At 44.5% G+C, this 15,903-nt stretch overlaps 1 non-coding gene across 1 annotated transcript; it reads left to right on the top strand.

Annotated features, from left to right (window-relative positions):
* Positions 1-10,943: 10,943 nt before the first annotated feature.
* On the top strand, positions 10,944-11,015 carry TRNAK-CUU (transfer RNA lysine (anticodon CUU)). The gene has a single exon. It is a non-coding gene; the product is annotated as a tRNA-Lys (tRNA).
* Positions 11,016-15,903: the final 4,888 nt, after the last annotated feature.

The raw sequence follows: 15,903 nt of genomic DNA, 5'->3' as shown, positions 1-15,903 counted from the left end.
ACTTGGTGCCTCCCGGTTGCATACAGGGGACTCTTGATCAGCTGCCAGTTAGTAATAAGTTCACGTGCTACGTGATGCCAAACAGGCTCACTAAGAGTGTACCACACTCGCCGCCATGGCTACTTGTGGCGCTGACTCAAACTCCCACGTTTAAATTGACATGGATACCCAATAAAGTGGCTGGGGGCATAGCTGTCGTGGTAGCTCAGTGGTAAAGCATCGAACGCGTTATTCGAAGGTCGCACGTTCGGATCCTGCCGACGGAAATTTATCTTTTCATGCACTTTTCTTTCTTCTCATTTACAATACAATTGGCGTAATAACTTCCCCGATACCTTCCTTGGCATATTGTTGGTCAGATCTCATTATTATTGATTAAACACGAAAAACCAGCCCTTAAGTATACACTTGTTTCCATTATTCATTAACGATGGTCTCTTACTGGCAGACATGGTGCCTCTCGGTTGCATACGGAGGACTCTTGGTCAGCTGCCAGTTAGTAATAAGTTCACGTGCTACGTGACGCCAAACAGGCTCACAAAGAGTGTATTACACTCGCCGCCATGACTACTTGTGGCGCTTACTGACACTTCTACGTTTAAATTGACATGGATACCCAATAAAGTGGCTGGGGGGATAGCTGTCGTGGTAGCTCAGTGGTATAGCATCGAACGCGTTATTCGAAGGTCGCAGGTTCGGATTCTGCTCACGGCAAGTTATCTTTTCACCAACTTTTCTTTCTTCTCGTTTGCAATACAATTGGCGTAATAACTTCCCCTACACCTGCCTTGGCATTATTGTCTGTTAGATCTCATTATTATTGTTTAAAACACAGAAAACGAGCCCTTAAGTAAACACTTGTTTCCATTATTCATTAACGAGGGTCTCGTACTGGCAGATTTGGTGCCTCTAGGTTGTATATGGGGGACTATTGGTCAGCTGCCAGTTAGTAATAGGTTCACGTGCTACGTGACGCCAAACAGGCTCATAAAGAGTGCACCACACTCGCCGTCATGGCTACTTGTGGCGCTGACTGACACTCCCACGTCTAAATTGACATAGATACCTGATAAAGTGGCGGGGGGATAGCTTTTGTGGTAGCTCAGTGGTAGAGCATCGAACACGTTATTCGAAGGTCGCAGGTTCGGATCCTGCCCACGGCGATTTATCTTTTCATGCACTTTTCTTTCTTATCATTTACAATACAATTGGCGTAATAACTTCCCCTACACCTTCCTTGGCATTATTGTCTGTTAGATCTCATTATTATTGTTTAAAACACAAAAAACTAGCCCTTAAGTATACACTTGTTTCCATTATTCAATTACGAGGGTCTCGTACTGGCAGATTTGGTGCCTCTAGGTGTTATATGGGGACTATTGGTCAGCTGCCAGTTAGTAATAATTTCACGTGCTAAGTGACGCCAAACAGGCTCATAAAGAGTGCCCCACACTCGCCGTCATGGCTACTTGTGGCGCTGACTGACACTCCCACGTCTAAATTGACATAGATACCTGATAAAGTGGCTGGAGGGATAGCTTTTGTGGTAGCTCAGTGGTAGAGCATCGAACACGTTATTCGAAGGTCGCAGGTTCGGATCCTGCCCAGGGCGATTTATCGTTTCATGCACTTTTCTTTCTTCTCATTTACAATACAATTGGCGTAATACCTTCCCCTATACCTTCCTTTGCATTATTGTTGGTCAGATCTCATTATTAATGTTTAAAACACGAAAAACCAGCCCTTAAGTATACACTTGTTTCCATTATTCATTAACGATGGTATCTTACTGGCAGACTTGGTGCCTCTCGGTTGCATACGGGGGACTCTTGGTCAGCTGCCAGTTAGTAATAAGTTAACGTGCTACGTGACGCCAAACAGGCTCCCAAAGAGTGTACCACACTCGCCGCCAAGGCTACTTGCGGCGCTGACTGACACTCCCACGTTTAAATTGACAAGGATACCCAATAAAGCGCCTGGGGAGATAGCTGTCGTGGTAGCTCAGTGGTATAGCATCAAACGCGTTATTCGAAGGTCGCAGGTTCGGATCCTGCCCACGGAAAGTTATCTTTTCACCCACTCTTCTTTCTTCTTATTCACATTACAATTAGCATAATACCTTCCCCTATACCTTCCTTGGCATTATTGTTTGTTGGATCTCTATATTATTGTGTAAAACACGAAAAACGAGCCCTTCAGTATACACTTGTTTCCCTTATTAATTAACGATGGCCTCATACTGGCAGACTTGGTGCCTCTCGGTTTCATACGGGGGACTCTTGGTCAGCTGCCAGTTAGTAATAAGTTCACGTGCTAAGTGACGCCAAACATGCTCATAAAGAGTGCACCACACTCGCCGCCATGGCTACATGTGGCGCTGACTTTCCCCCGTTTAAATTGATATAGATACCCAATAAAATGGCTGTGGGGATAGCGGTCGTGGTAGCTCAGTGGTATAGCTTCGAACGCGTTATTCTAAGGTCGCAGGTTCGGATAATGCCCAAGGCAAGTTATCTTTTCACCCACTTTTCTTTCTTATTTTTTACATTACAGTTGGCCTAATAACTTCCCTTATACGTTCCTTGGCATTATTGTCTGTTAGATCTCATTATTATTGTTTAAAACACGAAAAACGAGCCCTTAAGTATACACTTGTTTCCATTATTCATTAACGAGGGTCTCTTACTGGCACAATTGGTGCCTCTCGGTTGCATACGGGGGACTATTGGTCATCTGCCAGTTTGTAATAACTTCACGTGCTACGTGACTCCAAACAGGCTCACAAAGAGTGTACCACACTCGCCGCCATGGCTACTTGTGGCGCTGACACTCCCACGTTTATATTGATATAGATACCCAATAAAGTGGCTGGGGGGATAGCTGTCGTGGTAGCTCAGTGTTATAGCATCGAACACGTGATTCGAAGGTCACAGGTTCTGATCCTGCCCACGGCAAGTTATCTTTCCACCCACTTTTCTTTCTTCTCGTTTACATTACAATTGGCCTAATAACTTTCCTTATACCTTCCTTGGCATTATTGTCTGCTAGATCTCAATATTATTGTTTAAAACACGAAAAATGAGCCCTTAAGTATACACTTGCTTCAATTATTCATTAGCGAGGGTCTCGTACTGGCAGATTTGGTGCCTCTAGGTTGTATACGGGGGACGATTGGTCAGCTGCCGGTTAGTAATAAGTTTACGTGCTAAGTGACGCCAAACAGGCTCATAAAGAGTGCACCACACTCGCCGTCATGGCTACTTGTGGCGCTGACTGACACTCCCACGTTTAAATTGACATAGATACCTGATGAAGTGGCTGGGGGATAGCTTTTGTGGTAGCTCAGTGGTAGAGCATCGAACGCGTTATTCAAAGGTCGCAGGTTCGGATCCTGCCCACGGCAAGTTATCTTTTCATCCACTTTTCTTCCTTCTCATTTACATTACAATTGGTGTAATAACTTCCCCCATACCTTCTTTGGCATTATTGTCGGTCAGATCTCATTATTATTGTTTAAAACACGAAAAACGAGCCCTTAAGTATACACTTGTTTCCATTATTTATGAACGATGGTCTCTTACTGGTAGACTTGGTGCCTCTCGGTTGCATACGGGGGACTCTTGGTCAGCTGCCAGTTGGTAATAAGTTCACGTGCTACGTGACGCCAAACAGGCTCACAAAGAGTGTACCACACTCGCCGTCACGGCTACTTGTGGCGCTGACTGACACTTACACGTCTAAATAGACATAGATACCTGATAAAGTGGCTGGGGGGATAGCTGTCGTGGTAGCTCAGTGGTATAGCATCGAACGCGTTATTCGAAGGTCGCAAGTTCGGATCCTGCCCACGGAAAGTTCTCTTTTCACCCAGTCTTCTTTCTTCTTATTCACATTACAATATGCCTAATAACTTCCCCTGTACCTTCCTTGGCATTATTGTCTGTTGAATCTCATTATTATTGTGTAAAACACGAAAAACGAGCCCTTCAGTATACACTTGTTTCCCTTATTAATTAACAATGGCCACATACTGGCAGACTTGGTGCCTCTCGGTTGCATATGGGGGACTCTTGGTCAGCTGCCAGTTAGTAATAGCTTCACGTGCTAAGTGACGCCAAACAGGCTCATAAAGAGTGCACCACACTCGCCGTCATGGCTACTTGTGGCGCTGACACTCCCACGTTTAAATTGACATAGATGCCCAATAATGTGGCTGGGGGAATTGCTGTCGTGGTAGCTCAGTGGTATAGCATCGAACGCGTTATTCGAAGGTCGCAGGTTTGGATCCTAACCACGGAAACTTATCTTTTCACCCACTTTTCATTCTTCTCATTTACAATACAATTGGCGTAATAACTTCCCCGATACCTTCCTTGGCATATTGTTGGTCAGATCTCATTATTAATGATTAAACACGAAAAACCAGCCCTTAAGTATACACTTGTTTCCAATATTCATTAACGTTGGTCTCTTACTGGCAGACTTGGTGACTCTCGGTTGCATACGGGGGACTCTTGGTCAGCTGCCAGTTAGTAATAAGTTCACGTGCTACGTGACGCCAAACAGGCTGATAAAGAGTGCACCACACTCGCCGCCATGGCTACATGTGGCGCTGACACTCCCACGTTTAAATTGATATAGATATCCAATAAAATGGCTGTGGGGATAGCGGTCGTGGTAGCTCAGTGGTATAGCATCGCACGCGTTATTCGAAGGTCGCAGGTTCGGATCCTGCCCACGGAAAGTTATCTTTTCACCCACTCTTCTTTCTTCTTATTCACATTACAATTAGCATAATACCTTCCCCTATACCTTCCTTGGCAATATTGTCTGTTGGATCTTATTATTATTGTGTAAAACACGAAAAACGAGCCCTTCAGTATACACTTGTTTTCCTTATTAATTAACGATGGCCTCATACTGGCAGACTTGGTGCCTCTCGGTTTCATACGGGGGACTCTTGGTGAGCTGCCAGTTAGTAATAAGTTCACGTGCTAAGTGACGCCAAACAGGCTCATAAAGAGTGCACCACACTCGCCGCCATGGCTACATGTGGCGCTGACACTCCCACGTTCAAATTGATATAGATACCCAATAAATGGCTGTGGGGATAGCGGTCGTGGTAGCTCAGTGGTATAGCTTCGAACGCGTTATTCTAAGGTCGCAGGTTCGGATAATGCCCAAGGCAAGTTATCTTTTCACCCACTTTTCTTTCTTATTTTTTACATTAGAGTTGGCCTAATAACTTCCCTTATACGTTCCTTGGCATTATTGTCTGTTAGATCTCATTATTATTGTTTAAAACACAAAAAACGAGCCCTTAAGTATACACTTGTTTCCATTATTCATTAACGAGGGTCTCTTACTGGGAGACTTGGTGCCTCTCGGTTGCATACGGGGGACTATTGGTCATCTGCCAGTTAGTAATAACTTCGCGTGCTACGTGACTCCAAACAGGCTCACAAAGAGTGTACCACACTCGCCGCCATGGCTACTTGTGGCGCTGACACTCCCACGTTTAAATTGATATAGATACCCAATAAAGTGGCTGGGGGGATAGCTGTCGTGGTAGCTCAGTGTTATAGCATCGAACACGTGATTCGAAGGTCACAGGTTCGGATCCTGCCCACGGCAAGTTATCTTTCCACCCACTTTTCTTTCTTCTCGTTTACATTACAATTGGCCTAATAACTTTCCCTATACCTTCCTTGGCATTATTGTCTGTTAGATCTCAATATTATTGTTTAAAACACGAAAAACGAGCCCTTAAGTATACACTTGCTTCCATTATTCATTAACGAGGGTCTCTTACTGGGAGACTTGGTGCCTCTCGGTTGCATACGGGGGACTATTGGTCATCTGCCAGTTAGTAATAACTTCGCGTGCTACGTGACTCCAAACAGGCTCACAAAGAGTGTACCACACTCGCCGCCATGGCTACTTGTGGCGCTGACACTCCCACGTTTAAATTGATATAGATACCCAATAAAGTGGCTGGGGGGATAGCTGTTGTTGTAGCTCAGTAGTATACCTTCGAACGCGTTATTCGAAGGTCGCAGGTTCAGATCCTGCCCACGGCAAGTTATCTTTTCACCAACTTTTCTTTCTTCTCGTTTACAATACAATTGGCGTAATAACTTCCCTTATACGTTCCTTGGCATTATTGTCTGTTAGATCTCAATATTATTGTTTAAAACACGAAAAACGAGCCCTTAAGTATACACTTGCTTCCATTATTCATTAACGAGGGTCTCTTACTGGGAGACTTGGTGCCTCTCGGTTGCATACGGGGGACTATTGGTCATCTGCCAGTTAGTAATAACTTCGCGTGCTACGTGACTCCAAACAGGCTCACAAAGAGTGTACCACACTCGCCGCCATGGCTACATGTGGCGCTGACACTCCCACGTTCAAATTGATATAGATACCCAATAAATGGCTGTGGGGATAGCGGTCGTGGTAGCTCAGTGGTATAGCTTCGAACGCGTTATTCTAAGGTCGCAGGTTCGGATAATGCCCAAGGCAAGTTATCTTTTCACCCAATTTTTTTTATTATTTTTTACATTAGAGTTGGCCTAATAACTTCCCTTATACGTTCCTTGGCATTATTGTCTGTTAGATCTCAATATTATTGTTTAAAACACGAAAAACGAGCCCTTAAGTATACACTTGCTTCCATTATTCATTAACGAGGGTCTCGTACTGGCAGATTTGGTGCCTCTAGGTTGTATACGGGAAACGATTGGTCAGCTGCCGGTTAGTAATAAGTTTACGTGCTAAGTGACGCCAAACAGGCTCATAAAGAGTGCACCACACTCGCCGTCATGGCTACTTGTGGCGCTGACTGACACTCCCACGTTTAAATTGACATAGATACCTGATGAAGTGGCTGTGGGGATAGCTTTTGTGGTAGCTCAGTGGTAGAGCATCGAACGCGTTATTCAAAGGTCGCAGGTTCAGATCCTGCCCACGGCAAGTTATCTTTTCACCAACTTTTCTTTCTTCTCGTTTACAATACAATTGGCGTAATAACTTCCCCTACACCTTCCTTGGCATTATTGTCGGTTAGATCTCATTATTATTGTTTAAAACACAAAAAACGAGCCCTTAAGTATACACTTGTTTCCATTATTCATGAACGATGGTCTCTTACTGGCAGACTTGGTGCCTCTCGGTTGCATGCGGGGGACTCTTGGTCAGCTGCCAGTAAATAATAAGTTCACGTGCTACGTGACGCCAAACAGGCTCACAAAGAGTGTACCACACTCGCCGTCATGGCTACTTGTGGCGCTGACTGACACTCCAATGTTTAAATTGACATAGATACCTGATAAAGTGGCTTGGGGGATAGCTGTTGTTGTAGCTCAGTAGTATACCTTCGAACGCGTTATTCGAAGGTCGCAGGTTCAGATCCTGCCCACGGCAAGTTATCTTTTCACCAACTTTTCTTTCTTCTCGTTTACAATACAATTGGCGTAATAACTTCCCCTACACCTTCCTTGGCATTATTGTCTGTTAGATCTCATTATTATTGTTTAAAACACAAAAAACGAGCCCTTAGGTATACACTTGTTTCCATTATTCATTAACGATGGTCTCTTAATGGCAGACTTGGTGCCTCTCGGTTGTATACGGGAGACTCTTGATCAGCTGCCAGTTAGTAATAAGTTCATGCGCTACGTGACGCCAAACAGGATCACAAAGAGTGTACCACACTCGCCGCCATGGATACTTGTGGCACTGACTGACACTCCAATGTTTAAATTGACATAGATACCTGATAAAGTGGCTTGGGGGATAGCTGTTGTGGTAGCTCAGTAGTATACCTTCGAACGCGTTATTCGAAGGTCGCAGGTTCAGATCCTGCCCACGGCAAGTTATCTTTTCACCAACTTTTCTTTCTTCTCGTTTACAATACAATTGGCATAATAACTTCCCCTACACCTTCCTTGGCATTATTGTCTGTTAGATCTCATTATTATTGTTTAAAACACGAAAAACCAGCCCTTAAGTATACACTTGTTTTCATTATTCATTAACGATGGTCTCTTACTGGCAGACTTGGTGCCTCTCGGTTGCATACGGGGGACTCTTGGTCAGCTGCCAGTTAGTAATAAGTTCACGTGCTACGTGACGCCAAACAGGCTCTCAAAGAGTGTACCACACTCGCCGCCATGGCTACTTGTGGCGCTGACCGACACTCCCACGTTTAAATTGACATGGATACCCAATAAAGTGCCTCGGGAGATAGCTGTCGTGGTAGCTCAGTGGTATAGCATCGTACGCGTTATTCGAAGGTCGCAGGTTCGGATCCTGCCCACGGAAAGTTATCTTTTCACCCACTCTTCTTTCTTCTTATTCACATTACAATTGGCATAATACCTTCCCCTATACCTTCCTTGGCATTATTGTCTGTTGGATCTCATTATTATTGTGTAAAACACGAAAAACGAGCCCTTCAGTATACACTTGTTTCCCTTATTATTAACGATGGCCTCATACTGGCAGACTTGGTGCCTCTCGGTTTCATACGGGGGACTCTTGGTCAGCTGCCAATTAGTAATAAGTTCACGTGCTACGTAACGCCAAACAGGCTCACAAAGTGTGTACCACACTCGCCGCCATGGCTACATGTGGCGCTGACACTCCCACGTTTAAATTGATATAGATACCCAATAAATTGGCGGTGGGGATAGCGTTCGTGGTAGCTCAGTGGTATAGCTTCGAACGCGTTATTCTAAGGTCGCAGGTTTGGATAATGCCCAAGGCAAAATATCTTTTCACCCACTTTTCTTTCTTATTTTTTACATTACAGTTGGCCTAATAACTTCTCTTATACGTTCCTTGGCATTATTGTCTGTTAGATCTCATTATTATTGTTTAAAACACGAAAAACGAGCCCTTAAGTATACACTTGTTTCCATTATTCATTAACGAGGGTCTCTTACTGGCAGACTTGGTGCCTTTCGGTTGCATACGGGGTACTCTTGGTCAGCTGCCAGTTAGTAATAAGTTTACGCGCTACGTGACGCCTAACAGGCTCACAAAGAGTGTACCCCACTCGCCGCCATGGCTACTTGTGGCGCTGACTGACACTCCCACGTTTAAAGTGATATAGATACCCAATAAAGTGGCTGGGGGGATAGCGGTCGTGGTAGCTCAGTGGTATAGCTTCGAACGCGTTATTCTAAGGTCGCATGTGCGGATTCTGCACAAGGCAAGTTATCTTTCCAACCACTTTTCTTTCTTCTCAGTCACATTACAATTGGCCTAATAACTTCCCCTATACCTTCCTTCGCATTATTGTCTGTTAGATCTCATTATTATTGTTTAAAACACAAAAACGAGCCCTTAACTCTACACTTGTTTCCATTATTCATTAACGAGGGTCTCGTACTGGCAGATTTCGTGCCTCTAGGTTGTATACGGGAGACTATTGGTCAGCTGCCGGTTAATAATAAGTTCACGTGCTAAGTGACGCCAAACAGGCTCATAAAGAGTGCACCACACTCGCCGTCACGGCTACTTGTGGCGCTCACTGACACTCCCACGTTTAAATTGGCATGGATACCTAATAAAGTGGCTGGGGGGATAGCTTTTGTGGTACCTCAGTGGAAGAGATTCGAACGCCTTATTCGAAGGTGTCAGGTTCGGATCCTGCCTACGGCAAGTTATCTTTCCACCCACTTTTCTTTCTTCTCATTCACATTACAATTGGCCTAATAACTTCCCCCATATCTTCCTTGGCTATATTGTCTGTAATATCTCATTAATAATGTTTAAAACACGAAAAACGAGCCCTTCAGTATACACTTGTTTCCCTTATTAATTAACGATGGCCTCATACTGGCAGACTTGCTGCCTCTCGGTTTCATACGGGGGACTCTTGGTCAGCTGCCAGTTAGTAATAAGTTCACGTACTATGTGACGCCAAACAGGCTCATAAAGAGTGCACCACACTCGCCGCCATGGATACATGTGGCGCTGACACTCCCACGTTTTAATTGATATAGATACCCAATAAAATGGCTGTGGGGATAGCGGTCGTGGTAGCTCAGTGGTATAGCTTCGAACGCGTTATTCTAAGGTCGCAGGTTCGGATAATGCCCAAGGCAAGTTATCTTTTCACCCACTTTTCTTTCTTATTTTTTACATTACAGTTGGCCTAATAACTTCTCTTATACGTTTCTTGGCATTATTGTCTGTTAGATCTCATTATTATTGTTTAAAACACGAAAAACGAGCCCTTAAGTATACACTTGTTTCCATGATTCATTAACGAGGGTCTCTTACTGGCAGACTTGGTGCCTCTCGGTTGCATACGGGAGACTCTTGATCAGCTGTCAGTTAGTAATAAGATCACGCGCTACATGACGCCAAACAGGCTCACAAAGAGTGTACCACACTCGCCGTCACGGCTACTTGTGGCGCTGACTGACACTTCCACGTCTAAATTGACATAGATACCTGATAAAGTGGCTGGGGGGATAGCTGTTGGGGTAGCTCAGTAGTATACCTTCGAACGCGTTATTCGAAGGTCGCAGGTTCAGATCCTGCCCACGGCAAGTTATCTTTTCATCCACTTTTCTTCCTTCTCATTTACATTACAATTGGTGTAATAACTTCCCCCATACCTTCTTTGGCATTATTGTCGGTCAGATCTCATTATTATTGTTTAAAACACGAAAAACGAGCTTTTAAGTATACACTTGTTTCCATTATTTATGAACGATGGTCTCTTACTGGTAGACTTGGTGCCTCTCGGTTGCATACGGGGGACTCTTGGTCAGCTGCCAGTTGGTAATAAGTTCACGTGCTACGTGACGCCAAACAGGCTCACAAAGAGTGTACCACACTCGCCGTCACGGCTACTTGTGGCGCTGACTGACACTTCCACGTCTAAATTGACATAGATACCTGATAAAGTGGCTGGGGGGATAGCGGTCGTGGTAGCTCAGTGGTAGAGCATCGAACACTTTATTCGAAGGTCGCAGGTTCGGATCCTGCCCACGGCAATTTATCTTTTCATCCACTTTTCTTTCTTCTCATTTACAATAAAAATGGCGTAATAACTTCCCCTATACCATCCTTGGCATTATTGTTGGTCAGATCTCATTATTGCTTAAAAAACGAAAAACAAGCCTTTAAGTATACACTTGTTTCCATTATTCATTAACGATGGTCTCTTACTGGCAGACTTGGTGCGTCTCGGTTGCATACGGGGGACTCTTGGTCAGCTGCCAGTTAGTAATAAGTTCACGTGCTACGTGACGCCAAACAGGCTCACAAAGAGTGTATTACACTCGCCGCCATGGCTACTTGTGGCACTGACTGACACTCCCACGTTTAAATTGACATAGATACCCAATAAAGTGGCTGGGGGGATAGCTGTCGTGGTAACTCAGTGGTATAGCATCGAACGCGTTATTCGAAGGTCGCAAGCTCGGATCCTGCCCACGGAAAGATCTTTTCACCCACTCTTCTTTCTTCTTATTCACATTACAATACGCCTAATAACTTCCCCTATACCTTCCATGGCATTATTGTCTGTTGAATCTCATTATTACTGTGTAAAACACGAAAAATGAGTCCTTCAGTATACACTTGTTTCCCTTATTAATTAACGATGGCCTCATACTGGCAGACTTGGTGCCTCTCGGTTGCATATGGGGGACTCTTGGTCAGCTGCCAATTAGTAATAAGTTCACGTGGTACGTAACGCCAAACAGGCTCACAAAGTGTGTACCACACTCGCCGCCATGGCTACTTGTGGCGCTGACACTCCCACGTTTAAATTGATATAGATACCCAATAAATTGGCTGTGGGGATAGCGTTCGTGGTAGCTCAGTGGTATAGCTTCGAACGCGTTATTCTAAGGTCGCAGGTTCGGATAATGCCCAAGGCAAAATATCTTTTCACCCACTTTTCTTTCTTATTTTTTACATTACAGTTGGCCTAATAACTTCTCTTATACGTTCCTTGGCATTATTGTCTGTTAGATCTCATTATTATTGTTTAAAACACGAAAAACGAGCCCTTAAGTATACACTTGTTTCCATTATTCATTAACGAGGGTCTCGTACTGGCAGATTTGGTGCCTCTAGGTTGTATACGGGGGACTATTGGTCAGCTGCCGGTTAATAATAAGTTCACGTGCTAAGTGACGCCAAACAGGCTCATAAAGAGTGCACCACACTCGCCGTCACGGCTACTTGTGGCGCTCACTGACACTCCCACGTTTAAATTGGCATGGATACCTAATAAAGTGGCTGGGGGGATAGCTTTTGTGGTACCTCAGTGGAAGAGCATCGAACGCGTTATTCGAAGGTTGCAGGTTCGGATCCTGCCTACGGCAAGTTATCTTTCCACCCACTTTTCTTTCTTCTCATTCACATTACAATTGGCCTAATAACTTCCCCCATATCTTACTTGGCTATATTGTCTGTAATATCTCATTATTAATGTTTAAAACACGAAAAACGAGCCAATAAGTATGCACTTGTTTCCATTATTCATTAACGATGGTCTCTTACTGGCAGACTTGGTGCCTCTCGGTTGCATAGGGGGTACTCTTGGTCAGCTGCCAGTTAGTAATAAGTTCACGCGCTACGTGACGCCAAACAGGCTCACAAAGAGTGTACCCCCCTCGCCGCCATGGCTACTTGTGGCGCTGACTGACACTCCCACGTTTAAAGTGATATAGATACCCAATAAAGTGGCTGGGGGATAGCGGTCGTGGTAGCTCAGTGGTATAGCTTCGAACGCGTTATTCTAAGGTCGCAGGTTCGGATAATGCCCAAGGCAAGTTATCTTTTCACCCACTTTTCTTTCTTATTTTTTACATTACAGTTGGCCTAATAACTTCTCTTATACGTTCCTTGGCATTATTGTCTGTTAGATCTCATTATTATTGTTTAAAACACGAAAAACGAGCCCTTAAGTATACACTTGTTTCCATTATTCATTAACGAGGGTCTCTTACTGGCAGACTTGGTGCCTCTCGGTTGCATACGGGGGACTATTGGTCATCTGCCAGTTAGTAATAACTTCACGTGGTACGTGACTCCAAACAGGCTCACAAAGAGTGTACCACACTCGCCGCCATGGCTACTTGTGGCGCTGACACTCCCACGTTTAAATTGATATAGATACCCAATAAAGTGGCTGGGGGGATAGCTGTCGTGGTAGCTCAGTGTTATAGCATCGAACACGTTATTCGAAGGTCGCAGGTTCGGATCCTGCCCACGGCAAGTTATCTTTCCACCCACTTTTCTTTCTTCTCATTCACATTACAATTGGCCTAATAACTTCCCCTATACCTTCCTTGGCATTATTGTCTGTTAGATCTCAATATTATTGTTTAAAACACGAAAAACGAGCCCTTAAGTATACACTTGCTTCCATTATTCATTAACGAGGGTCTCGTACTCGCAGATTTGGTGCCTCTAGGTGGTATACGGGGGACGATTGGTCAGCTGCCGGTTAGTAATAAGTTCACGTGCCAAGTGACGCCAAACAGGCTCATAAAGAGTGCACCACACTCGCCGTCACGGCTACTTGTGGCGTTCACTGACACTCCCACGTTTAAATTGACATGGATACCTAATAAAGTGGCTGGGGGGATAGCTTTTGTGGTACCTCAGTGGAAGAGCATCGAACGCGTTATTCGAAGGTTGCAGGTTCGGATCCTGCCTACGGCAAGTTATCTTTCCACCAACTTTTCTTTCTTCTCAATCACATTACAATTGGCCTAATAACTTCCCCCATATCTTCCTTGGCATTATTGTCTGTAATATCTCATTATTAATGTTTAAAACACGAAAAACAAGCCATTAAGTATGCAGTTGTTTCTATTATTCATTAACGATGGTCTCTTACTGGCAGACTTGGTGCCTCTCGGTTGCATACGGGGTACTCTTGGTCAGCTGCCAGTTAGTAATAAGTTCACGCGCTACGTGACGCCAAACAGGCTCATAAAGAGTGCACCACACTCACCGCCATGGCTACATGTGGCGCTGACACTCCCACGTTTTAATTGATATAGATACCCAATAAAATGGCTGTGGGGATAGCGGTCGTGGTAGCTCAGTGGTATAGCTTCGAACGCGTTATTCTAAGGTCGCAGGTTTGGATAATGCCCAGGGCAAGTTATCTTTTCACCCACTTTTCTTTCTTATTTTTTACATTACAGTTGGCCTAATAACTTCTCCTATACGTTCCTTGGCATTATTGTCTGTTAGATCTCATTATTATTGTTTAAAACACAAAAAACGAGCCCTTAAGTATACACTTGTTTCCATTATTCATTAACGAGGGTCTCTTACTGGCAGACTTGGTGCCTCTCGGTTGCATACGGGGGACTATTGGTCGTCTGCCAGTTAGTAATAACTTCACGTGCTACGTGACTCCAAACAGGGTCACAAAGAGTGTACCACACTCGCCGCCATGGCTACTTGGGGCGCTGACACTCCCACGTTTAAATTGATATAGATACCCAATAAAGTGGCTGGGGGGATAGCTGTCGGGGTAGCTCAGTGTTATAGCATCGAACACGTTATTCGAAGGTCGCAGGCTCGGATACTGCCCACGGCAAGTTATCTTTCCACCCACTTTTCTTTCTTCTCATTCACATTACAATTGGCCTAATAACTTCCCCTATACCTTCCTTGGCATTATTGTCTGTTAGATCTCAATATTATTGTTTAAAACACGAAAAACGAGCCCTTAAGTATACACTTGCTTCCATTATTCATTAACGAGGGTCTCGTACTGGCAGATTTGGTGCCTCTAGGTTGTATATGGGGGACGGTTGGTCAGCTGGCGGTTAGTAATAAGTTCACGTGCTTAGTGACGCCAAACAGGCTCATAAAGAGTGCACCACACTCGCCGTCATGGCTACTTGTGGCGCTGACTGACACTCCCACGTTCATATTGACATAGATACCTGATAAAGTGGCTGGGGGGATAGCTTTTGTGGTAGCTCAGTGGTAGAGCATCGAACGCGTTATTCAAAGGTCGCAGGTTCGGATCCTGCCCACGGCAAGTTATCTTTTCATCCACTTTTCTTCCTTCTCATTTACATTACAATTGCCCTAATAACTTCCCCTATACCTTCCTTGGATTATTGTTGGTCATATCTCATTATCATTGCTTAAAAAACGAAAAACGAGCCTTTAAGTATACACTTGTTTCCATTATTCATTACCGATGGTCTCTTACTGGCAGACTTGGTGCCTCTCCGTTGCATACGGGGGACTCTTGGTCAGCTGCCAGTCAGTAATAAGTTCACGTGCTACGTGACGCCAAACAGGCTCACAAAGAGTGTACCACACTCGCCGCCATGGCTACTTGTGGTGCTGACTGACACTCCCACGTTTAAATTGACATAGATACCCAATAAAGTGGCTGGGGGGATAGCTGTCGTGGTAGCTCAGTGGTATAGCATTGAACGCGTTATTCGAAGGTCGCAGGTTCGGATCCTGCCCACGGAAAGTTCTCTTTTCACCCACTCTTCTTTCTTCTTATTCCCAATATAATTGGCCTAGTAACTTCCCCTATACCTTCCTTGGCATTATTGTCTGTAATATCTCATTATTATTGTTTAAAACAAGAAAAACGAGCCATTAGGTATACACTTGTTTCCATTATTCATTAACGATGGTCTCTTACTGGCAGACTTGGTGCCTATTGGTTGCATACGGGGTACTCTTGGTCAGCTGCCAGTTAGTAATAGGTTCACGCGCTACGTGACGCCAAACAGGCTCACAAAGAGTGTACCCCACTCGCCGCCATGGCTACTTGTGGCGCTGACTGACACTCCCACGTTTAAATTGATATAGATACCCAATAAAGTGGCTGGGGGGATAGCTGTCGTGGTAGCTCAGTGTTATAGCATCGAACAC

Source organism: Rhipicephalus microplus, chromosome 3 (assembly GCF_043290135.1).
Source record: "Rhipicephalus microplus isolate Deutch F79 chromosome 3, USDA_Rmic, whole genome shotgun sequence".
NCBI classification, from domain to species: domain Eukaryota; kingdom Metazoa; phylum Arthropoda; class Arachnida; order Ixodida; family Ixodidae; genus Rhipicephalus; species Rhipicephalus microplus.
Note: the sequence above shows the minus strand (reverse complement) of the source record. Positions and strands in the feature narration are given on the sequence as shown.